The following is a 26091-nucleotide window of genomic DNA, read 5'->3' on the forward strand; positions in this document are numbered from 1 at the left end:
CCAAACGTTTATGGTCTTGATCCAGTCCCAAATTATTTGAGTATACCCAGCTGTATCACACACATGATCTGCTATTAGAGAGGCAGATACCATCAGGATTTTGAGGCAGCAATCACCACAGATCCCAAGAGTACTCCCAAATAATAATATATCTCTTCTGTGAATAGAATGTCACCCAGGTGACTGACAAGACTGAATCCCCATCCTAGTACAGCAGGGACTGAAGTCCAAATTTTCTTTAGTGAGATGAGTGAGAATCCTGGATAATGAGCCACAAAACCAAGCTTCTAAGCAAGAGGGTTTTTGAGCCACTGTCACTGTCTTGGACATCATAACTCTGGTGTCAGCAAGACTGGAAACTTCAACTATGGGTATTTCTTTAGGAGCCACAAATAACACCTGAGTACCAACGTGTAAAACACGAATGTGCGTCTGCAATTGTCATGATTACAGCCCATTGGATGGTAATGAATAAACACACTGCTTCACATGCAGAAAACACACACCTCACTGATGCTGTAAGAGCGGGCCAAATTCTGATATACTTTCCTATATTGTTCTTTGTGAGGAACTTCCATACCTTCTATTCGTTTCTTAATTTCAAAACACCCTCTTCCATATCTTAACACTTTTTTTTTCTTTCTTCTCTCCTTCACTCACCCAGACACTGCATCAGGCTTTGGTTTAAGCGTCAGCTAAATGGCAGTTCAGAAGAATGACAGGCAGACACTAAAGCAAAGGCTGTGGGCCACATGCCATTTTGTCTCCATCGAGTTTCTAACCCTAGGTTCAACTGTAGAAAACTATCAGGCATATATACAAAGATAGTGTAAACTACCTATATTTGCTGCCCTTCACATAATCATGTTCAGACAGGTTCAATTATTAAATAATTGCATGTATGTGGGAGTACATGCAATTAGAGGATTATTCTTCTTGTGGACTTCCTGTTTTTACAACACGACAACATACTACAAGTCAGACAGCCTGTAAGACCAGAACCTATCATGCAACTCTTCACCTGCTTGCTCTAAAATAAAAGGACATTAGCTCCTTTTAGATCAGAGCCATACTGATGCGGCACACATGGGAGTTCAAGATAAAAACCACTACTCAATCTGTTGTTCATTTTTAATACACCTGCTTAAACTGACATGAAAAGTGTGGTATAAGTGACACACGTATTTAGAGAACATGGTCACTATAAAGGAACATGATAAAATACTTCAAATACTGAATATGCCAGTTATAATTGCAATGGAAAATCTACTATTGCAAAAAAAATCAGGATTTTCCAAATTCTGCTAAGCATCATCATTCTTCTGTTTCTTTCAGCTTCAACTTCTTTATTATAAAACAAACATGGACACTGGCACTGTATTTTCCACTACTTATGGAAAAAAAAAAAAAAGTAGGCAAAACAACAGACAAATCTTGTTACATCCTAGATATTGAAAATTAAAGACCTAACTTGCAATGCAAGCATACATTCAGATTCAGAAGCAAACAAATAAGGCTTGCAGCAGTAAAATGGTCATGTCTATATTTCAACAAAAATAATTTTCAGATGTCCATCCAGACCTATCTAATGGGTTAAATGAGATTTACTTTATTACAAGCATACCGATAGTCTTGTGAATATAATAAAAATGTAAAGTAAGGATGCTTCTGGAAATGTGCAGGCCCCATGCAGACCATATAATTCCATATAATTTAGCAAAGCAGATTCTGTCTACAGTCATGCAGATATAAAATGTAGCTTTTCTGTCCCACAGAGATATGGTAGGTGCTATCCAGTTTTATAGATTTAATTCAAAGCTTGTAAATTTGATGCAATCTCCAGTTTTTCAGGAGACCCACCCATGGAAGTAGAACATAAACCACAGGTACCCATCCAACACCCCTAAAGCCAAGTGACACAATACCCCGAGAAACTTCACAGAACAAATGTCATCTGTGGTAGGTTGGACACATAAAATGTATATGCTGACAGCAGTCTTTGGATAAACTGACTCACATTTCAGCTCCATGGCAGAGATACCATACCTAGACTGTGAAACTGCATACTCCATGCCTGAACTGTGCCTTTTACAAAAGAGATTTCAACATACGGCTGCTAAAGGGTAAGAGGTAACCTTATATGCTCTCTTCTGATCTCTCACATCCCTTTTCATTAGAACTGTTAGATAAATTGCATGGTTTATTCTAGTATCAGGCAGATGTTACAGAACAGCTTCACTGAAAAAATGCAGGAAACATTATGTCAAACTTTATGCTTCTTGTCTGTTTAAGACTTCATAATAGTTTGGTTTCTAAGACATTATCAGATTAATTAGTCTAGGGTGCAGATGGTGCACTGCTGTACTACTGTTCACAGGAGCATCAAAAGATGAAACTTTGATGGAACATATTCCAAAGCATAGGCAGCAAGCCAAACAAGTGAATTGGCTCAACTGCACTTCTTTTTTTATGAGAAGGAATAATGAAATGGACAGAGGAAAGGAGACATCCATGGGGAATGCAAGGAATCATTTTACTAATCCAGGCCCCAGTATCCCAGAAAACTAAAATGATCCATACTATTATCCTACTGTCTACATTTGAATTGAAACACTAGCATGCACACAGTCAATAAACTTTGACTACAAAGACAACTTGTCATTTAAGCTCTAAGTGCTTTAAGCAGAGAATAAGAACTAAGACAAACCTTTTTCCCCCGGGACAGAGCTAAAGAGGAGCACAGAACAGCACAAAACTGTCTTGTGAAGACTTAAGACCCAGCTAACACCTTCTTAAAGTAAAGCAGATTTTTTTTGTGGGTAAACATGTTCCCATACTAGGTAAAATTTCAAATCAATTTTCTGTGTCTGTTTTTGTGGACTGTGTATCAGTTTTCTCTGCTATCATACCCATAACACATTCTGTCATGTTTACAAATCTGAAAAAAATATTTGCTAGCAGTGGAACCTAAGTTGCAGAGGAAAACTTTATGACCCTGCGGAATGTAAGTAGTAACAGACCCTCTTACCTATTTCTGTTTAAGAGAAAAAACAACTCTGGAAATACTTTACCTGTCAACCATGAGATACAATTGGATGTTAAGGACTTCCTAACTATGACACTTTAAGAAAGAGTTCTCAAAGAGCTGATTTAGCATTTCAGAATTGCTCACAGTTGCTTCTTTTTATAATACCATTCTAAACCAGTCCACTAGTGGAAATTCTACCACTAATGGACTGGTTTAGAATGGTATTATAAAAAGATAATTTATAAATGAACTATAATATAATAAAATATAATATTATAAATATTTTATAATAGAATTACCACTAATGGACTGGTTTAGAATGGTATTATAAATCTTCTTTCTACTGAATGTAAGAAATAAGACAGTAGTCTGCAGAGCAAACAAAGATTTGGCCTTCCAATATGAAAAATCATGGTAAAAATGTATTTTAGGGGATCTGATTTCTTGCGTGCTTCGCATGAAGTGCTTTTGAAACAAATCTTGGAATTCAAGTGTCTGAGAGATGTTTAAAAACATTCTGCATGTCCCTCTGCATGTTCCTTCCTCTAGTTTAACTAATAAAACTAGTCTGACCTGTCTAAAGAGAAAATTAGCTTTGATAATGAAAAACAGTGAGTTTATGGTGAATGTAGGACAAATGCCTGATAGTATTACTGCAGCTACATAAAAACAATCATCAGTACATAATTAAATCCCACAGTTTACAAATGAAAGAGCAATATGAACAACACAAAACTATAGCATCAGCTTAATTTACTGCATTGCTGAGAACAAGTCTATATTATGAGCAGCTAATGGCCCTGCCTTAGAAATGTGATGATTACAAAAAATAACTCAGCAACTCCACTTTTCTGGACGATATGTCAAATTGCATGGCATAATAAACAATCACACATACTACAACAAACAAATGCATGAACAAAGTTCTTAACAAGCAACCCGAGGAACTCTCAATTATCTATCAGTATGTAAATTCAGTAGGAAACCATTCATGAAGAACAGAAATCAAGACAACTATGCTTCTGAACTGGCATGGTCTAAAAAGGACTAAATTCTGAAAAGGCATAGGACTGAAAAAAATTTGACTGTATGATTTGAAGGGACGACATTACCAGCCAGATAGACAATTCCACAGTGAACACAACCTGACCACCCAAGCCAAGTGACCTAGCCAGCACTGATGCTTCATCACTGCACCCCCAAGATATGAAAATGTATTGGCTTTCTGGTCACCAGCCCATCCCAGTGCTCAATGTTTTTGCTCCTCAAAGCATGAAAACCAGGGAAGACTTCTGGTCCTTGGAGCAGACTGGTCCAGAAATATGGTCAGGCTAATCAGTGCTTCAATAATGTACACTTGTGGCTCTGGCACAAATAAATACAGTAGTCCAGCAGGACCAAGTGCAGCAGCCACTGCCATGACTAGAACATGGCAAAAGCTAAAGCCTTCATGTAAGCTATGTGGGTTATTTTCATAGCAAAGTACATAAACCTGGAGTATTTCTTCTTGGAAAAGGCATTGGATAGTGGTAAGATACAGGGAATTACAGTAAGAACTGAGGCAATTAGCAGCCTAAAATGATCTTATTTGGCCTCCACTTGTGCCATTACAAGCTATCAGTCACCTTATTGTATTTTCACTGTATTAAATATGTTGCCATGAGGCAGTAGGCATTAAATTAAAAGGCTCTAGCCAGTTGAATTCAGACTCTCTAAGTTAAATTCTTTATCTAATAAATCATATTTACTCCCTATTATTTACTCCCTATTGTTGTGAACCTTTCTGCTGTAGTGTAAATTAACTTCTTATACCTATCTTTTGTGTCTTACATTGAGTTATGACCATCTGTATTGGATTTCCATGGCCTGGTTCTGGAAACAGCAAGGGGGAAGGAAAGGGAGGGATTCTGTGGTGGCTTTGCGAGAGGATGCTGGACACTTCTTCCATGTCTTCCAGAACCAGCTCCTGGTGGCTCCAAAGACAGATGTGCCTCTGGCCAAGGTTGGACCAATTAGAAATTGTGTTAATGCCTCTGTGTTAACATATTTAAGAAGAAAGAAAAACAAAAAGAGGTTGTGCCGTTGTAATTGTGACCAGAGAAGAGCCAAGTGAGAATATGTGAGAGGAACAATGCTGCAGATACCAGGATCTGTAAAGGAGAGGCAGGATGTACTCTAGGCACTGGAGCCAAGATTCCTCTGCAGCCTGTGGTGCAGTCCATGATGATGCAGCTGTGCCCCTGCAGCCCATGGGGATCCATGGAGGATACAGAGATCCACCCAGAGCCCATGGAGGTGCCCATGCTGGATGCCTGGAGGAGGCTGTGATCCTTTGGGAGACCTGTAAAGAGAGGGGCCCTGACCCCAGGCTGGAGCAGCCTGTCCTTGATGGACTACACCCTATGGAAGAGTGACCCACACTGCAGCAGTTTCAGGGGGGGCTGGTGCCCAAGGGAGGGACCAGTAGGTCCCAGGGAGCTGTTGCTAATGCGATGGAGCTGCATCAGAGAAGTTCATGGAGAACTGTCTCCCATGGGAGACACCCCAGGGTGCAGCAGAGAATGACTCCTCTCCCTGAGCCGTGGGAGCTGCCTCGATGATGAACTGACCATAACCCCTCTTTCCTGTCTCCTTGCACCACCAGGGTAAGAAGTAGAGCTGGAAAGAGGGAGGAGTGGGGGGAAGGTGTTGTTAAGGGCTCATTTTACTCCTCATTATCCTGCTCGGATTTTCTTAGTAATAAATTCAAGGCATATCTCTAAGTTGAGCCTGTTATGCATGTGACATTATTTGACGAGTGATCTCTCTCCTGGTCCTTATCTCAACTCAGGAACCCTTTGTAAAATTTCCTCTCCTTTGTCCAGCTGCAGAAGGGAATGACTGAGCGGTTTTGGTGGGTTTCTGGCATCTGGCCAGGGCCAACCCATGACACCATCTTTTAATCCTAACTAGGTTCCTAGATAAGAACATGAGTAGGACAGACTTTGGAAAACAGAAGCTGTATTGGTGATCCACAGCTCTCTCTCAGGCCTTTATTTATTTGCTAAGTTCTGTTTTATTAACATGTTAGTTTGATACAGAATATAGTACATTGAAAAGAGGTTATTAGTTACTGAGGTTATCACAGCAGACTCTGATGCCTCATGCCACGAGGATTCTGCAGTCTGTCTCAATGGAAAAGCCTTGAGAACTCTGAAGACTCTCAAGACTCTGCAGGAAACCTATTTGGTTGAGTAGAAGAGCTGGGTTACACAGACATCTCCCAGTCTGTGCTCCAGTTGTACTGCTAAGAGGTTGATTATTAATAATTTGCAATACTGTCTAAAAAATAATGTGACTTGGGGATTGCATTTGGGTGATTGTATTTTGTAAAGCAGAACACACTAGAACTTAAGATTGCCTGAAGCAAACAGAAGAAAGAAAGTTCTGCACCCTTCAGACTTCTCATAAAAGAGAGAAAAGCTGCTTAGATATGTAGTCAGGAAGGAATGCAAAATCCCTTTACTTGCAAAGGATTTTGCAAGTAAAAAACACTAAAGAAGAGCACTAAGGAAGTTAATCATATTAACCTGTGTTGAACCCTACAGATAACAGCCAGGAGTTAACTTTGACAATCATTGTGTATCCCTTCCAACTCTTTCTTATCCTTATACTCTACTTTTCCTCCATTCCCAGGGACAAAATGCTTCAGCAGAAGGCTTTTCAACCTAAGCACTTTCATTGCAAGACAAGATCTCTTAAAGGTAATGTGAAATCAAGATTTTGTTCAGGGATTACAGTGGAATGCCAGCAATATCTTACATACTATATGTTACACTTCTGAATTGTCTCATTCCATGCATCCCAACAGAAGCACACTGCCCCTGCAATCTGCCACATTTGATGACCTGCAGAAATCAGTACATTACTAACCAAAAGCACTATAAAAATGAAGAAGTTAAGAAATTACACCTGCAAGTATAATGAGATATACAATCTAAGAGAAATATTCCTTCTTTTTAATTCTATAAAGGTCATTAATGTAATTAAGTTGTGTTTGGTAGCTTTATCAGTACAATAAACAAAATAAATCAGATTATGAAAGCTACTTATTTTAATAGTGAAATATCAGGTTTTCAAATGACTGCTCTCTTTGCTGTAAGATATAACCACAAAATTCTTATCAAAACCACTTTCTCATGTAAAAAATATGTCTCCTTGAGTGCTTTGGGAACAGCAGATGGAAGCAAGAAATATGAGAGCAAGCCATTTGTCCAAGGTCACACACCAGGCCAATAGAGATCAAGGAAGGAAAACACTGTTGCCTCATTTGGAGTTGCCATCTGTTCATAAAGCTGAACTCCAAATACATTCTTTAAACAGATTTGGCCCCTCTGTTTAACTCAGCTTGAACCTGCTCAACATAATATATATCCCAATTTCCAGGGATAATGGAGTCCTTTGGATCTAATAAATTCACAGTGGAAATTAAATACCTGAACTTTAGGATGCCAGAAAAATGGATAACACAAACTTGACGTCTTCTACACATACATTCTTTATTCATCAAGGGTTTTAAAGCTGTCCCTCCAAAAGACTTTGAAATAAGCATTAGAGTGAACTGGTTCATGGCTTCAGCACATCAAAAGTTCCTGTATTCAGAAGCTGCCCAAAACATTGCTCTATCATATGCAACCCTCTTCAATTGCCTGTCGTGTGGCTAAGCAATTTCAAAATAAACATGGGTGCCAAAGACCAGTTACTAATGTCACAGAATTAAAAGACATGCCAATTCACCAATTCCACAGGTGATATACTCCCATACTGTCCAACTGCTTACTCAGCAAAGACTAAGACAAGGCTTAGGAACAACCTAAGTTTTAGGTTCTGTGCAAGTTCTTCCACAGACAGATTTCTGCAAAATTCTAAGTAGCAAACAAGACAGTACCAGTAGTTTTTAGTGTGGAGTCACAATCCACACAGCAAATCAACTGAATATCACTAGATTCACTGAGGGTCTTCAAGCAGGAAATTTGAACTGTTTCTGATATAGCGTGAAAGGGAGCTTAGACCAGATGGGGGACCCACTAAGGTCCCTTCCAGCCTTACCCATTTTGTGATTCTGTGAGAATGGATGGTACTGTAGGCACTTCTCTGAACACAGAAGAACAGATAAAGTCATATTTTCATGGGGCTACAAGAGCTATTCCTAACCTAGAATCCATCCTCTTACAGGAACCTCTCTGGTCACACATTCCTGGCAAGGTTTATGAGAGCCTTCAGAACAACTTTGTTACTTAGTAATGTATCAACCACAGAACGTAGTGTTCCTGCAACCATTTAGCATCCTTTAGCCAAGATCATTAGCAAGGCAGGCTTATAGACTTGCTGGTAATATCCATTTTCATTTGTGACCAGCTCCTGCGGGGAAACAAAGCTTATCTGAAACACTAACATTTGATGGAGGGGCAGAACAAAGACGCAAATGACACAATGAGATGGGTACACAAGAAAGAAAAAACAACCAAACACAAAAGCCCCAAACAAACAAAACAACAACAACAAAAAACAATAATTAAGCAGAATATGGCATGGTTATTATGCCTGTTGTCAAACCAAGCCAATGTAAACATTCTTGGTTCCCACCTTATTTTGCAGTTTTTCACAAAAAGTCCACTGCCATGACACCACTTGCCACTGACAGTAATTGCTTAGACTTGCTTAGTTCTCTATGAAAGTTATTAACTTTTAAGAACTTTTTAAGAGAAAACATTTAATTATCTCTTTATTACATTTTTTAAACTGTTTTATTGGAAACAAGACTTTACACAGTCCAAAGTGTCTGTCTTGCTAACAATAACCTTACAAACCACCGTCCTCCTTCAATGATGTTTGAAAAAGCCATTCAAATCTCAAAAAAAGCCCTCAAAATAAACTCAGTCTTCCAGAGCACACAAAATTATCTGCTGAATGAGAGGGAAAACAAGCCTATTGACCAGCACAGGAAAAACCTCATCAGAAACACAGAATAGCTTGGATTGGAAGGGACCTTACAGACCATTCTGTTCCAATCCCCCTCCTGTGGACAGGAAACCTTCCACTAGATCATCAGAGCCCCATCCAGCCTGGTCTTGACCACCTCTAATGATGGAGAGCCCACAACCCCTCTGGGCAAACTGTGCTACCTTCACAGAAAAGAGGTTTTTTCCTAACATCTAGCCTAAACCAGCCATCATTTAACTTAAGGCCACTTCCCCTTTTCCTATGACTACATGTTTTTGCGCAAAGCCCCTCTCCAGCCTTCTCATAAGGCCTCTCTAGGTACTGGAAGGTGTTATAAGGTCTCCCTGGAGCCTTCTCCATTCTAGACTGAACAGCCCCAATTTTCTCTGCTTGTGTTCAGAAGAGAGGTGCTCCAGCCCCCTGATCAACTTAGTGGCTCTTCTCCTGACTTGCTCCAATAGGTCCACATCTTGTGTTGAGGCCCCCAGAGCTGGATGCAGTGCTCCAGGTGGGATCTCACCAAAGTAGAACAGAGCAGAGGGACAGAATCCACTCCTTCACCCTACTGGCTATGCTCCTCTGGATTGTCCTCATCACCATCATTCCTGCCCAGAGAAAGGAAAGGTGATTAGCTTTCCAGTCACACTATTTTTCCAAGCTGAAATAGTATTAAGGTCAAACAGGAGAGAAAAAGGACCAGCTCTTTGGGTAGGAGTTAACCATCACATCAATTTGGCTGTGTGCAGTAAACTTCTCCTTAAGCTTGGGATCATTCATGTCCTGTTAGAAGCTTACTCCCAGGAGTAATTTGGCTGATGGAGATCTCCTAAAATACATTCAGTGTGAAATATTTCCTCTGCAGTTGGGAGTAAACAAGTCAGTGGAGCTTTCCCTATTATGTTTATTGAATTCTGTGATTCAAGCCTAAGGGTTTTCCAGGGGAAAAATAAAGTGATGTCCACACACTTCCCAGAAACAAAAACACTGTTCAGCAGAAAAATCAAGCAAATCTAGTCTGGCATTTTAGTTTCTTCTTTTACCATGACACCTCAACTTTAACTAGACTAGCACTAACTCATACAGGTGAAAAAGCATTAGGAACTTTGTATCTCCTATTTCTGGGGTAGCGTTTTCATAACCACTCTTTCACTAGCTGCCAAGATGACCTTCTTACAGATGGATGAACAATAACGTTAGTCTAACTGTTTATTACAATTGATTGCAAGCAGATGAGAACATTAGTCACAAAAATCTAACCAAAAGAGTCAGACAATGCAGCCAGATGGAAATTCCTTTGGAAAGTCAAACAGTCCCTCACCCAGGAAAATATTTAGAAATTGAGTTTATTGGGAGGGCATAATGCTCTTCAGGTCATAATAGAGAAGAGTTTTGACCAGCTGCTGTTTAAACATGACCAGTCCTTTTCCTCCCTCTATTTTCACATGCTTTTTTCTTCCCAAACAACCCAGTTCTATTCCTTTTCCTGCCTTTAGCTTCTCCCCTAGGCATCCCATAATAAGTCCTGTGTAACCCTGAAACTGTTTTCCTCTGTATGCTGCAATGCGTCCTCTATCTCCAGGCAGCAGAACCAGGAAGGCTGCGAGGTGCTCCAGGACTGACTTATATTGATGCATTTCTCTCCCATGCCAAGGAGATGAGGTTGCCCCAGGACAATGCTGGAAGGGGCCTTTCCTCAGAATCCTTACATTGGGTCTTTGCCTGCCACTGTCCCTTGTGCTCCTCTGGGTTTGAGGAGATAGGACCCAGTAATGGGGCTGGGAGCAGCTGCGGAAAGGGTTACTAAGGCTCCTCCACACCTGCTAATGTTCCTCTGAACTACATAGTGGAGCACAGGCAAGTTTTTTTCACATAAACTAACAGTTTATCACTACTACTTCTTAAGCAAAAAAAGAGGGCAATGCTGAAGGAAACAAAGACAATATGGAAGCTAAAGTAGCAACTCTCTCAGAATTTAGGGTTGCCCAAAATCAAAACTGATTTTCAGGCCTCAGGCCTTTTTTTTCTGCTTTTTTCAGCATTCTTCATAATGCTTTCATTAGACAATCTTGACAAAGAGCCCAGGTAAAACTGTATAATGCTCCCAAGACATGTACTAAATAGATATATCTACTTTGTAAAGAAAAATGTAATTAAAATACAGGAAAATTAAGAAACTTTGAACCTAGACAAATTCATTTAGGTGAATTCAGATCTGGGATCTCAGTTCCATTCAGCTGACACCTAGTCCTTTGTACTAGATCTTCAGCTTTATCCTCTGGATTTTGTTTTCACCTCCCACCTGAGCCATAAAACGTTCATATCATCATCTGCTTTAGCGCAAAATGGGATCCTCAGTCCAAAAGTTCTTTAGCCTTCACTGAAACATAACAGGCTACGTAAGCATAACTACAAGACATTTTGATGCTCACATTTGTTACAAACATACAAAAATGTTTAAAAATCTGTAACAGACAGATTTTTTAAATTATTATCATTGTTGTTGTTGTTGTTGTTGTTGAGAAAAACAAACCACAAAAAGAAGCAACCAAAAAAATCCAAACCAAACAACCACATTCCATCTCACTAGACAAAAAAATGGTTCTTTCATCAGCTCTTGGTTCATCCACCAGACTTCAGAGAAGTGTTTAGGAGGAAGGAACACAATGAAATGCAAAATCCTGAAGCACTGAAAATAAAGCACAGATGCATAGCTTCTGGCTTACTCATTCAAGCCCACTCTTCTCATTCCCACAGGAAATGTATTTCCTTATTTATAGGAAGAGATAAGGAAAGGGCCACTGTGAGGTGCTTGGTCACAGGGTGGCTGGTTTGCCCTACAAGGTAGAATGTGTCTATCTCTCTCCTCTGTTTTAAGGAAAGAAGAGTTCTGATTTAGAAGATGGTAATCTCCATGTGGATCCTCAGATGTCCCCAAATTAGGGGGGTTATGCATAATATTAGGTAGACACTGCTCAGCTACTCTGCGAAGCAATTGTCCTGACTTGTCCTCAGACAAGCTGCACAAAGCAAACAGGTCTCTGATTCCTAACCCTGACCTGAAGGTTCTTATACAGGATATTCTCTCCTTCATCACTTACAATCACTCCATACTGCCTAATCTCCACTTGGAATTTTTTTTTTTTTTTTCCCACAACAATCATATATTTCATGGGTTTTCTATGAAATGACAATGGAAGGAAAAGAGGGATGACAGTGTATAAACAGAATAGAACCACTGAACAGTGAATCAGATCCACTTTTTTACGCAGCACTAAGCTGCTTCTCATATTACTTTAGTACTGGTCCTTATTTGATTTAAATCAATGTTCCATTTAATGCAAAAGATCCATACACATGTACACCAAATTAAAATTAAAAAGACACCTGTGGCAAATCAATGTGCTAAATCTACCATAGCCCTCCTGATTCTCTTTTCAGTCTTTTAAACACAAAAATATCCCTACCACAAATTTATTTCATAAACTAACTTCTCTGAAGACCTCTGTGTGTAGATAATTTGCAACAATACCACAATATAACTACAGCCTTAGCATCAGCAGAAGCAAAACAAGAATAATCGTGGGTGAGTTCCTATATTACTAGGATACCACTGTGTAACTGCTGAAGTCGTTCACTGGTTTGCTAAAAGAAACTGCTTATCCATAGCAATCTTTCACTCTGTCAGACTATAACAGGTCCTCCCAACAGGATTTATTTTTCCTTTAAAAAAATACTTTCTAATCTCAAGATCATTGTGGAATTCCTTCACTGCTTGCATCTGTCCTGGTTTAACCCCAGCTGGTGACTAAGAACCACACAGCCACTCACTCACTCCTCCCCCTTTCCCAGTGGGAAGGAAAATCTGAAAGAAAAGTAAAACACATAGATTTAAATAAGAACAGTTTAATAAGTGACACAAAATGTAATATCATCATCATCATCATCATCACAATGACAAACAACAACAACCACAAAAATAGTGATAAAGAGGAATAAAATCCAAAAAAGATAAGTGATACACAATGCAATTGTTCATCACCTACTGGCCAGTGAAAGATCTGCAGCTCCTGTACAACTCTCCCCAGTTTATATACTGGGCACGATGTTCTATGTCGTGGAATACCCCTTTGACCAGTTCAGGTCAGCTGTGTGGGCTGGGCTCCCTTCCAGCTTCTTGTGCACTTGCTCATTGGCAGAGCACAGGAAACAACAGCCCTAATGGCCAAATCATTAGTGTTTCATCAACACTATCCTCCTGCTGAATCTAAAACACAGCATGCAATTAGGAAAAAAACAAACTCCATTCCAGACAAAATCAGGACAACATCAAATACTTCTGAGCTTATACATTTTCCATATTCTTTTTCAAATATGCCTGTAATTATGCAGACAGAATAACATAAAGGTAAATCACTTTGGTTCACTTTTAGAATTAGCAATCCATAAAGATTCCCACAAGAAGAAAAGCAAATCTGCCTGCTAAATACTTTGTAATTTTTGCTTATCTTAATGTTAAATTCACTCCTCCTTTTCAACCACCAGTGACTTCCTATATTGTGATTATAAGAACCAGTTCAAAAGGCTGGTACTGCACTAGAGGAAGTCAGTGATACATAGAAACATGGCACTTTGTTAATGCATATTCAAGAACCAACCAAGCACTTCAATTTCAAGCCACAGTGCTTATGTGGCACTTAGAAGTGTCATTATCAAAGGCTCAAATTGATTCAGACACTTAGAATTCATCCAGTGGTGCGTACCTGCAGTCCTACTACAACCTGGCCCAAAGAACTGATAGTCAGAGAAGTACATCAGCCAGACACAGGGAGAAAAATTTCAGCTTTACACCAGCTGGAGTAGTCCTGGAGATGGGACATTTTGCTACCAACACAAGTGAATTCAGCCTCCTTGAGAGCTTGTTTTCATAAGAGTGATGTCCAGGTATTAGAAAGATGAATTACTTGCTCGTAGAATAATCTTGTTAAGATTTAGGGCTTGTCATGCTTCAGTGATCACAGACCTAGCAGGAGGTTAGCAGAGCTGGGGGAGAATGATACACCACTGAGAGAAGACACAAAGAATGCAGAATTTATAGGCCACAAGGTCATTTGGGAGAACTCCCAAGATAAGGAAGTAAAAAAGCCAACACTTCAACTGGGTAAAGGGTAATTCTGGCAAGGGAAAATAATGACCATGGACTCAAGAAACACACTAACTCAAGGAAGAGAAAGACTGAGTGAGCAGACTAATTAGCAAAAGAAGCAAGGGAATAATTCTACTAAGAGAAGACAGATTTATAACAGACTAATAACAGAATTATGTAACTTGTAACAAATGAACATTAATACCTTTGTTTGCTAAAATGTAGAAACAGTAAAAAGTTTTGATAGTCTGTGTGCTGGGTTTGTGGGTTTGTCACCCAGCACCCCCTTCTGTGCAGAACTGAAAATAAATCAAATACCTCAGCTCTGTGCGTGGATCAGCCTCTTGCATTAGCAGGTGAAAGAACCCATTTTAGGACAACAATCTTGGTGATCAAAATGGGAGGTATAAAGCCTTGCCTTGCCTGGATCATCTTGCTGCCACCAGCAAAGGAGAATCAGATCAAATAGGATTTGCACCCGTTAGATTGGAGACTCCATCAAATCCTCTCCAGCATCGAGGCGGTAAGCAACTCAAAGGTATAACACTCCAGAGGTATTTGAACATGGGCAAAAGTGGTGTGAATTTCAAGACTGGTGAGTAACAAACTTCATTTTGTTGTAAGTGATCAGTGCAACCAGTCCTGGGCTGATCAGTGGGATTGGTAGTTGAAAACTTCAAGCTCTGTGTAAATTGGATAAGGAAGATTTGGAACAGTGACTGTCACTGTACACAAAATAAATAGTGTGTGAAAGAGAGGAGGTGTCCTCCTATCTTTGCTGACACAAGGTCAGAGCACTGTGTAAATAACAACAGATCAGAATTGGGAAATAAATAAATAAATGCCTAGGCATTCAAATTGTTACACACAAAACTGTGTGATGGAAGAGAGTGCTTTTCCTTTCTCTGACAATAAGGAGTCGGAGCAGAGAGTAAAAAATTATTTGTATTAGAGGTCTGGACCTAAGGATAAAGGAATTGAGTATTGGCAAACCAGTCCAACAATTCTACCCTGTAGCTCTTGGGGTTTTATTTTGAAAAGCTGGAGTAAGCTGGGGAAGATCCAATGACTAAAGATAAAATGAATACATACTGTAAGCAGTAGTGGACACCTTATAAATTGGAGAATTGGGAAAATGGATTTTTGTGGTATTATTTTGGAATTGGTGTTTTGTTGCTGACTTGGTAAATGGGATAAGTTTTGGTTTATGCTGATACTTTTATGACATTGTATAGAGACCCAGGTATTCAGAAAAAGTGTATGTTGGGAGGAGATATGCTGATGTCATGTACTAAGGCGAATATTGTGTGCTGCAGGGGGGATGAGGCAGAACATGTGTGAATGTTAGTTCCCTCCTTTTCATACCATATAACATAGGAGTGGGGATGAACAAAGAGAATATGGATCAAAATAATGAGCATATGGGAAGCATGAATTTTAGTCCTGTTGCTGGTCAGACTCAAGGAAATAATCAAACAGTGATATAGGCAACTTTAAAACAAGCAGCAGAGGTCTGCCAGGTTTAATACATGTGCTTTCTTTTATTTCATAATTGTCAAAATGGAAGTGATCTGTTGGTTTGCACCGAGAGAATCTTTATATAAAGTATTGGCTTTTGGAAACTGAACCTAACAGTTAGGTTACCCTAACTGGGGTCATACTTAGGCTAGATTGATTACCATGTTACTGTGTAAAGAAAAGAGACTGGCATTACAAAAGTGAAAGAAATGTGATAAGCAAGGGGCTTGGGGCCTGAAAGGCCCCTACTTCCCCTGCACAAACACACACATACACTTCTGGCCTGAATCAATGTGATATTTGTAGGCAGGAAAGGTCACTGAAAACATGGAAACGTTATGATGCTGGAGAATTTTTCTACAATGAATGAAGGGACCAGGGGAACATATCAAGGAATCCCCAGGAGACCCTCTAGTTCCAGTAAAATCAGGGGAAAAAATGAATGTTTTATAAATAGCAAGGAGACATATTCAATAAAAACTATCTGTAAGGGCTACGTAAAGTCACAGCACTGATTTTTGGGGCAGTTTTATGGCCATTCCTGCAACTCACAGAGTGGCCAGTTGGAGACATTAAACTGACTCATGAGTTTCTATATGCCAGAATGTTGCTGTCCTTTCTAGGATGAGATTTATTATGCAAGTTAAATGCTTGATTCAGAAAGCTCTATATATATCACAAGGTAAGGCACAGAGGGCTTAAACCTGTTTACTTATGACCCAGACCCCAGAGGAACAAGAGAGTCAGAAGGAACAGGATTTAAGAGCAATAAGCCAAATAACTGTGGACAAATACTGATGTAACTGGTTTGGATTTAAAAGATGCTTTCTTTTGCATTTCAGTGGATGAGCACAGCCAGACTCTCTCCCACACCAGGTGAAAGAACCCACTTTGAGACAATGGGAGGAGCCTTCAGAACAAAAGTTTTCTTACTCTGAAATGTAAGGAATTCCCCTTTTTTAGGTAAAAGCATGCTTTCCTTAATGGATCACAAAACTGAGGCTGATTCATCAAAGCTTCTCTGAACATTGAACTATCAGAGATTTTGGAGAAAAAGGCATCTGTCTTAAGAGCTGTACATCTTTTCTTGCCAACACAGTCATAGCAACATCCCTAGTGAGTCAATGCCTGTGTCAACAACAAGGTTATTTTGCTAATAAAATTTAAGCCATTGCCCAAACAAAACAATTTATCCTACTAAAATCAATAAAATTACATCTTGCTTTGGTTGCATATCTGTTAGCCAGGGATGTGATTATCTTTTACTGACTTTGCCAATTTAAGCATAAAAGTAAATTTTTTCAAGCAGGACTGCCAATTCTAGTTAGAATGTAAGAAGATGAAATGCTCTTACCACATTCTAACCTGCTAATCTGGCAATATCCTCTGAATCACTGGATTGACTGATTTACTCATTTTTCAATTAAATACAGCAGAAATGAGCAAAACCTTTGCAACTGTGTGAAACTGAAATGAACAGTAAACCTTGGCAGGACCATAGTTGTTAGAAAGAGCAACTCCCACACAGTGAGTAATACCCAGCATGTTGTACAGATGAAATAAATTCAGAGATGTGAAAGAAGCATGAAAGCAAGACAAGACAACCGAGAAACTGCAAGCTTACAGATCTGCAAAAAGGAAAGGAAAATAGTGCTCACTGCTTCATCAGCATGACCATTATGGTTCAGAGAAGTTTACTGCAAATTTGCATGATAATGGCATTGTACATCAAAATCTCACATTCAGTTTGTTTTTTCCAAGGAAAAAAAGTGAACTACCATATCATGAACTTTCTGTGGAAAATGGATGGTTATTTTCCCCAGCAATGTCTCAGCGAAACAACTGATTTCAGATTCCCTGCAGAGATTACCAAGGTCACACAGAAGAACATCATAAGGATCATCTATGAGTTCCTTCAACACATCTTCCAACTATTTAGCAAAAATCTTCCTATTGATGTTTGGAATACAAGCAAGATTGAGAACTTCCAAAATGGAATTCATCATCAAATTGAAGAACTGGAGACATGTTTGTCAGAAGAACAACCAAAAGCAAGAAACAGTTTTCAAACGTGGATCCTAAAAAGCTCAACCTACAGCATAAAAAAGTACTTTCAAAGAATCACCAATTTCTTAAAAGATAAGCAATACAGCCATTGCTCCTGGGAAGCAGTTCAAATGGAACTGAGAACATGTCATATAATTTTTGACAGTCTTTTGAAAAAAAAAACTACATAAAGAGGTAAAATCTTCTATGTTTTGTTTCTTTTTAATAATACAATAATTTCCCACATCTTGATATGTTTTTCATATCTACATTTTAATAATTTTCAAATTGACAGTTGGGACTTGCTCTCAAAAACCATTCAGTACTCTAAGTTAAACATGTAGAGTACTCAAATAAAAGGGCATTTGGTACCATTGCTTCTGTAGAAGGTCTTTAAAAATACAAGAGGATTTGTTCCTGTATTGTCTCTTTGCACTACTTTAAAAAAGGTTTGTAGCCTTTCCACATAAAATAACAGTTGTTTTACAACCTGAAAAATTTACATACATTACTGCATAGATTTTATATTTGTAGTACTTCACTAACTCAGGAAAAAAGTACAGAAGTGCATAAGGAAGACAGACCTTTATGTAGTCTTACGCATTATGAAGATCTTATATTACTTAAAAGATGAGAATTTAAGATGACCAGAACATCTTTAAACTCAAAAAATTATGACAGATAGTCCTCCTAAACAAGAAAAGTCAATTACCAGCTTTGATCTTTATTTTGCAAGTATAATTGTCTCCATAGCTTACAGAGATATATTTATAGATATGAAATATACCTATATGAAATATATATATATGAAATATATATTTATATTTACATATATATATAGACAGATTTTTATATATAGCTTTCTATAGAGCATATTGAATAACAGCACAGATTTTTAGGACATGTTGATTCACAACACTATGTAAAATATGAATGCATTCAATGTGCTTCAAGTTCATAAGCAGACAAATTAATCTGAAAAGAAGTACAGTATGAACACATATTAATAAATTTCTTCCATTCCTCTTCCATCTTTCTTTCCTCCATTCAGGCAGAATCAAGCAGTACTTCAAATTATCATCTTCATCAGTTTAACTGTTACTCGACACCTTGAATACCTTATGCTCTCTGTATCATTCCTGATACATTTGAAGGCTGGATGACCTCTAACATGGATTTTTTCCACCTCAGATTTCATATATCTTCAAGCATATCTCTTTTCTCATATATTTTTATCATAAATTGAATGTGTCAAACTTGAATGTAAGAAGAAGTTAAAATATGTCCATGACTTCTGGATCTGGGGAAGAAAAAGGGATTATTTTGCCAAAAAACCTTAATGTACTGTTACTATTACCTGTGGACAGAATCTCAAGATTTTGCTAAGAAGTTTAAGGGCTGGATTGTAACTTGCATTGCCTTCTTTTCCTTTATTCAAATTAAATATATACCTAAAAATCCTTTCTCACTTTGACGGGGGCGGGGGGGGGGAGGCAGGAAGCAAAACTGATTCTGCATGCAGCTGTGGTAATGGATTGGTATAATTCCTTATTCCAGGAATGCAACAACAGGGTATTTACAAGTGCCTGATTTTAGCCATCCAAATTAGACACTGGGCTAGGGTGATCAGGCCCACGCACTCCCCTTTCACATGCTCCTGCTTTACAGAGACAGGGAGGAAAGAATGGCCTTCAGACTCCTGACTAGAATTCTGCTTTCAATCACCAACAGAAAAGCTCAGTTCTTAACTGGTTGTATGGGAAACATAAGAGCAGTTTGGCACACAGATAATGTAACATTCCCAACTTTATTAGTCAGTCTCTGTTTTATTAATTTAAACACCTTGCAACTACGTTGACACTGAAGTGATTTTTGGTATCTGCAAAATATGTTCAAGTACACTTAACTCAGAATTATTTTTTTTCCTTAATTTGCTGCTTTTTATGTGTGGTTACTGTGGGGAATTAACGTAAATCAATTTTGGATACCAAACTCAAGGAAGTTGACAAACTGAAGGCCATGACCTTGAGGTTTCCCTATGCATAATGTATCAGGCAATATGGTAAAAAGTTGTATCAGTGTACCTATATTTACATTTTACTTCCTTTGCTCTGCTCTGCACTCAATTCTAGTCTCTAATAAGCCAAGAGTCAGCACAGGCTTCAGCAGGTACGACTGGTAACAACCTTGCACAGCCTACTGGATTCTAGCTAGATTCTATCAGTTCTCCATGGAATCACAGCACATTTTGGTTAGGTAATGACAGCACCTTGACCTAAAAAGAGCTCATCCCTGGACAGTGTGGAAACATTCACTTCCTCCATCTGCTCTTCTGGGGAGGTACTTCAATGAACAGAAAGAAGATATGCCTATTAACTCAAGCATTCCTCATTGTCAATTGTGACTCACACTTCCAAAATGCAGGCTGTTTGGGGTTTTTTTTTGAAAGGGAGGAAAAGTGACCTCATTAGACGATAATTTGCGGTATCCAGGTAAACTTACCTAACTGATGTCAGCTAAGCTTTTATGGGGAACACAGCTGTTTAAGAACTGCCCATGCTAGCTCTCTGAAAAAAAAAAAAAAAAAAAAAAAAAAAGAAAAAAAAAAGTGCTTTTACAAGTTACAGTTAACTGCATCTTTTAGAAGAAAAAAGAAGTAACTGTAACCAATACTGTTTTCACATTTCTTTCCTGGAATTCAGTCTTAACCCTCCCTGAGGAAACAATATGCAACTTTCTACTCCTGTGGAAAGAACTGCATTTTCTGAAACTGAATATGGTCTTCTACTATTTAAAGCCAAAAAACTAAGTATTGATTTTTTTTTTTCTTTAAATGAGTCCTTAAAAAATTAAGTACTGAACAGTCTCATGAAAAATTCTAGACTACTGCTGTTACATATAACTCTTACAATTAAACTTTTTGTAACTTTCTATCACTGCTGTAACTGGAGATCAAAAGAAACAAAACCGCATCTGTTTGTTCAGGTTTTTTTAGCATATTGGCTTCAATATATCTGTGAACAGACACCACTTCAATGTCTACCTTAATCAAGCACTCTAATACCATGCCAGTGGGTACAAGAACAAAGAACAAAGGGGGGGGGGGGGGGGGGGGGAGGGAGACACTAAAATGGTAAAGTGAAAACAATTACTAATTCTTAAAACTAGTAAAAATTTCAAAGCCACCTAAATTTTTTTGAAAAAAAAAAAATTAAATTTCAAGATCCTCTTTTTTTTTTTTTTCTTGGTTAAAAGAAGAAAAAGTTAGAGCTCCTATTCTGCAGGAAGCATTATCTGAAGATCTGAAGTGATCACTGCTAGCATTTGTCCTGTATTGTACTGATCAATGAAAGGTTGGATTACTTTGAAATACAGACAGTTGTGAGCTAGAAAAGATAAACTGCAATTCTGCTGAGATGAAGAGCTGAAGTGAGGAAAAAATAACCAAAGGGCAAGAAATCAGCCCCCAGTCACACCTTTCCAGTTTCAGGACACTGGAAGTGCCACCCAAGTCAATGTCTGGTATCAGGGCTCATAAAGCTGCTTAAAACATCCACTCAGCACCCTCTCCAGAGGGTGCATTCTTCCATCTGCTACAATTTGCTTTAAAACTTCAGAGTGGTGTAATTTTTTTTTCATTTTTCTATACCCAGATGGTAGTAAGTGCTAAATCACAAAAACCAAAAAACCAAAATCCAAAACTAATGCTCGCTACAGTGGAAAGAGAGTTATTTTTCAGACAGAAGTGGTCATCTATTACCAACCACCTGGATATACTGCAAGCTATTATCCATAGAATTTACTAAAGTCTCTCTAGATTAAAAACCTACACCTTTTGTCAGCATAAGGGTGTATTGAATCTTCAAAAGAGAAAAAAAAAAAATTTGTTTGTATTGCCGTGGTAAGCAAATGCCCTCAACAGCAGAAGCAGCACATGTCTTAGATTAAAAGTGATGACAGATTTCCTAGACCAAACAGTTCTTAGAAACTGTTGGCCAAAGAGCCCCCTGCTGTCAAAAAGTGTGTTCCCATTAAGCTTTTGATTAGGCTAAGTCCCCTGTTATCTTTCCAGGGGAAATCAAACAACAGTGATGGTTCACAAGACCAGATGACCCAGTTTTACATTCTTTCCTCCTCCCTTTCCCTCTTTCCAATCTCACATCCTTGTCCTGCTTTAATAGTTGCTGAACCTTTTCCTGAGCCCATGAGACAAACAAAAAATTATCCAAAACAGCCAAACAAATAAAATCCATACTTTTGTTCAAAGGTAAAGATTTAAAATCAGAGAAAAACACCCACTGCATGTGAAAACCAGCAAAAAAGAGAAAGGGGAGTGTTGCAGTAAGATTGGGTAACAAGAACAGTGAGCAAAACCTCCTCTGCTTTTCCTGTCTGGTCCAAAGGCCTTTAAAAGAACCTCTCAGTTACACCATGTATAACTGATCTTCAGCCATACTTGCAGCTCCTTTGAAAGTATTTCTCCTTTAATATACTAATATGCTAATTATCCATCACCAGAACCTTAGTGGCATAGCACAGTGTAGTTTCTCTGGAAATAAATTTACTTCTATAGTACCTAGTTTAAGATTCCAGTTCTAGCTGACTCATTTTAGGTTTCTCTCTCCATCTTATCTGGGCAGTTCTTGCCTAAGTCCCTGGCTCAGTAGAGGCTCACAAAACATTTATTTATCTGTCAAAGGTACCAAAGCATCTCATCCTGAGATAATACCCTAAAACAGAAGAATGAAAATAGCATTGTGTTTTGTCTTAGAAAACTCCATCTGAAATCTCAGTTTACCTAACTAGTGATAAAGACTAAATATTAAACAAAGACAAATATGTTTGTCCTATAACATTTTTAAACAAATGCTATTCCAAATGACTCTGTGGTCCTTGTTCCCAGGGCATTAAGACCTCTCTGTTTCTCTCAGCTTCTGTTTCAAAACACAAGTACCTTCCCCAGGGACCTAACAATTCCAAGTATTTTGCTGGCAGTTAATAAAGAATATTTTTCAGGAGAGAAACACCAGCAAAGAAACTGAAGTAATCTGGTCCAGTCCCAAGTCTCACGTCACTCACTAATGGGTTCTAAGCAGCATCAGCTACTACACCAACACACCAGCAAACTGCATAAAATCATCGCTGCAAGAGGCTTGATGCCAAGCAACATCCTGACATTCTGCACCCACCTCCTTTTCTCTTTAGCACTTTCTGGAATTCAGTATTGCTTGACTATACTCTGCCCTGTGTCCTTTTCTTTCTACCCTACAGTCCGCTTTCAGATGTGCATATAGTCTGTCTAAAAAACATCAGTTTCCTCCTTCTGGTGTATTTTGGTGGATTTCTTTTTTTTTTTGTTTGTTATGTTTGGGGGGTTTTTTTTGAGGGGGAGGGGGGTGGGGTGTGTTCCAGGAATGCTCCTTTCTGTGCCCCATGGAGCAAGGAAGCATAACCTGCTCAGAGGTCACAATTACTGGTCCACTCAGAGATGTGTGCAAATCTTTAATAACATGCTTTGCTGTGGAAAAGAGGGAAACAGGCTCGCCTCTACCTGCTGCAGTGCAACCAGCACATAAATGCTCCAGTTAGGTATGTCCAGGACATTGTCTCACAAGTATCTCCCATTATATACAATTTATATCTGTGTGCAAAATATAGCTAAAAGGCTTGGAGAATAGAAGCAATCCTGATGCCTATATAAGAAGTTGTTGAAATTTAAGCAGGGCTGGGAAGGGTCCTCAAACACCTTTATCCTTTAGACAACCATACAGCTATTCAATCAGAATATTTTATTTATCAAAGCTGTCCACAACCAGTCCCAGAACAGGCTGATTTGACCATCAAATGGGAGCAAGAAGGCTTCTACATCTTCAAATGCTGGCTGGCAGCAGTCTTGCCAGAAGACAGATGATCTGCAGGGTCAATCAGCTTCAGCCAGGACTCTCCAGGAGCTTTTGCCTGCGCCTGCACTGCAGCTCTCTTTTAAGCCAACAGTGGGTACCTCTAGGACGTGCGAGTCCTTGCACCGGCAATTACGCATTTCTTTGTAACAAGCCCTGGGTCAATCTCTGAGAGACCAGCCGTCAGGCTGTCACACTGTGGTTGCAAAGACTTGCAGGGATTTAAAATACCATGTTCCACTAGGGAACAAGAAGTTTAATACAAACCGTTTTTCCTTAAGCAACCTTGCAAACTAAAAGCAAAATCCAGCGCCCCAAGCCTGTGTCTCCACAACAGACCTGGCAGATCAGCTGCACGGCACGTTTCTTGAGACACTAACTTCGCGCACAGCATTAAAGAAAATGCAGTAAAATTGCCATTTTTAAGAGGCTGTGTCTCAGCGTTTGCCACGGAAGACGACAAACTCCCGGCTGACTCTCCCACCCCTCTGTTCTACACGGTTACAGCAGGACCAGCACTCAGGGCTGCGGACCTCGCCTCCCTGCACCAGAGCATGGTGCGGAGAGGCGGCCGGGAGCTCTGCGCCCAGCCCGGCCCAGTTCGTCCCTCCCGTGCTCGGACACCCGCCGAGGGCAACAGGTCCAGAGAGCCCGCGGCTCCCGGGCGGCACGGAGCCGGCTCCTGAAGTTCTGGAGGAAGGACAGAGAGACTTACCTCTGAGAGACGGAATGGGGAAAAGGGAAACGAACAAATAAACAAACAACGTCCCCCTCACCCCCCCCCAAGAAAAAAAAAAAAAAAGAAAAAAAAAAGAAAGAAAAATAAAAGGAAAGAGAGGAAAGAGGAGCACTTGGGAAAGCGCACCTTCGTACGGACTCCAGCCCAGCCGCTGCTGCTGGGAGGGAAGCGCGCTCACCAGCACCATCCCATCTTCCCAGGCAGCGCCCACCACCTGTCGTTCCGGCCGGGACCAGGGGCAGGTTCCGCCCCCGCCGCGCCCGCCGAAGGAGAAGGCCCGGGGGCGCCGGGGCAGTGCGGCCGCGGAGGAGCAGGAGACCCTCAACGCGGGGCCGGCAGCGGCCAAGTCCCCGGACACGGCAGTCTCCGCGGGGTCGGAGGAGCTGGGCTATCACCTCCGCTTGGACGGAGCGCAGCAGGGAGCGGGCGAGCGGCTGCCGCACCGCAAACGCGTCCCGCTCGCGGCGGGAAGTTTGTAGGCGGCGGGACCGACCCCCACCCCCCCCCCCCCACAGTCGCGTGCGCCGCCCTGACCCATCGCAACCGCTCCCGCCTTACCTCCCGCCCCTCTGGGCGCCGCTGCCCCTTCAGGTGCCTTCCTCGCCTGAGGGTCGGGAAAAGAACGAGACAGCCTAGCCTGGCTCGGCTCGGCTCGGCTCGGCTCGGCTCGGCTCGGCTCGGCTCGGCGCCCGTCCCGTCCCGCCCCCCCGGGCGCCACCCCCGTCGGCCCCGGGCCCCCGCGCTCCGCGCAGTCCTTCCGCGGCGGAGGGCGCCCCCTGGCGGGCCTTGCGCACCTGCCCGTGCGCGCCGTGGCCCGGGCCCAGCGCGCCCCGCTGCCCCAGCACACACGGCCCTGCCCCAGCACACACTGCCCCGGCCCCAGCACACACGGCCCTGCCCCAGCACACACTGCCCCGGCCCCAGCACACCCTGCCCCAGCACGCACTGCCCCGGCCCCAGCACACCCTGCCCCAGCACGCACTGCCCCGGCCCCAGCACACCCTGCCCCAGCACACACTGCCCCGGCCCCAGCACACACGGCCCTGCCCCAGCACGCACTGCCCCGGCCCCAGCTCACACTGCCCCATCTTCAGCACACACGGCCCTGCACGAAGGTCAGCCCATGTGCCACAGAACCACAGCGCATCCTGGTCTGGGAGGGACCCACCAGTATCATCAAATCCAACTTCCGGCCCTGCATAGGATATCCCCAAGAGTCACAGAATGTTTCTGAGAGCTTTGTCCAAATGCTTCTGTCAGGCTTGGTCCTGGGTACCCTGTTCCAGTACGCAACCACCCTGTAGGCAAAGAACCTTCTCCTGATAGCCAGCATAAACCTTCCCTGACACAACTTCAGGCCATTCCCTTGTGTCCTGTCACTGGTCACCCGATTCACAAACTTTGTGAATTTGTGATTTGTGACACTGGTCACAAATACACATTCTGGAGAGGAGATCAGTGCCTGCCTCTCCTCTTCCCCTCAGAAGGAAGTTGCAACTGCAATGATGTCTCCCTTCAGTCTCTTCTTCTCCAGGCTGAACGGGCCAAGTGACCTCAGCTGCTCCTCATATGGCTTCCCTTCAAGGCCCTTCACCATCTTTGTGATCCTCCTTTACACCCTCTTTAATGGCTTTATACCTTCTGTTATGGCACCCAAAACTGCACGCTGGACTCCAGATGAGGCTGCCCGACTGCAGACGAGAGCAGGACAATTAATTCCCACAGCTTCTGGGAA

General features: G+C 40.9%; 1 protein-coding gene across 1 annotated transcript in view; it reads right to left on the reverse strand.

Moving 5' to 3' along the window:
* Window positions 1–25046, reverse strand: part of MOB3B (MOB kinase activator 3B) — an 85817-nt gene extending 60771 nt beyond the window's left edge. Inside the window, exon 1 of the mRNA XM_059836530.1 lies at window positions 24915–25046. The gene's annotated coding sequence lies outside the window, so the exon portion shown is untranslated. The remainder of the gene's footprint in view (window positions 1–24914) is intronic.
* Window positions 25047–26091: the final 1045 nt, after the last annotated feature.

Source organism: Haemorhous mexicanus, chromosome Z (genome assembly GCF_027477595.1).
Source record: "Haemorhous mexicanus isolate bHaeMex1 chromosome Z, bHaeMex1.pri, whole genome shotgun sequence".
NCBI lineage: Eukaryota > Metazoa > Chordata > Aves > Passeriformes > Fringillidae > Haemorhous > Haemorhous mexicanus.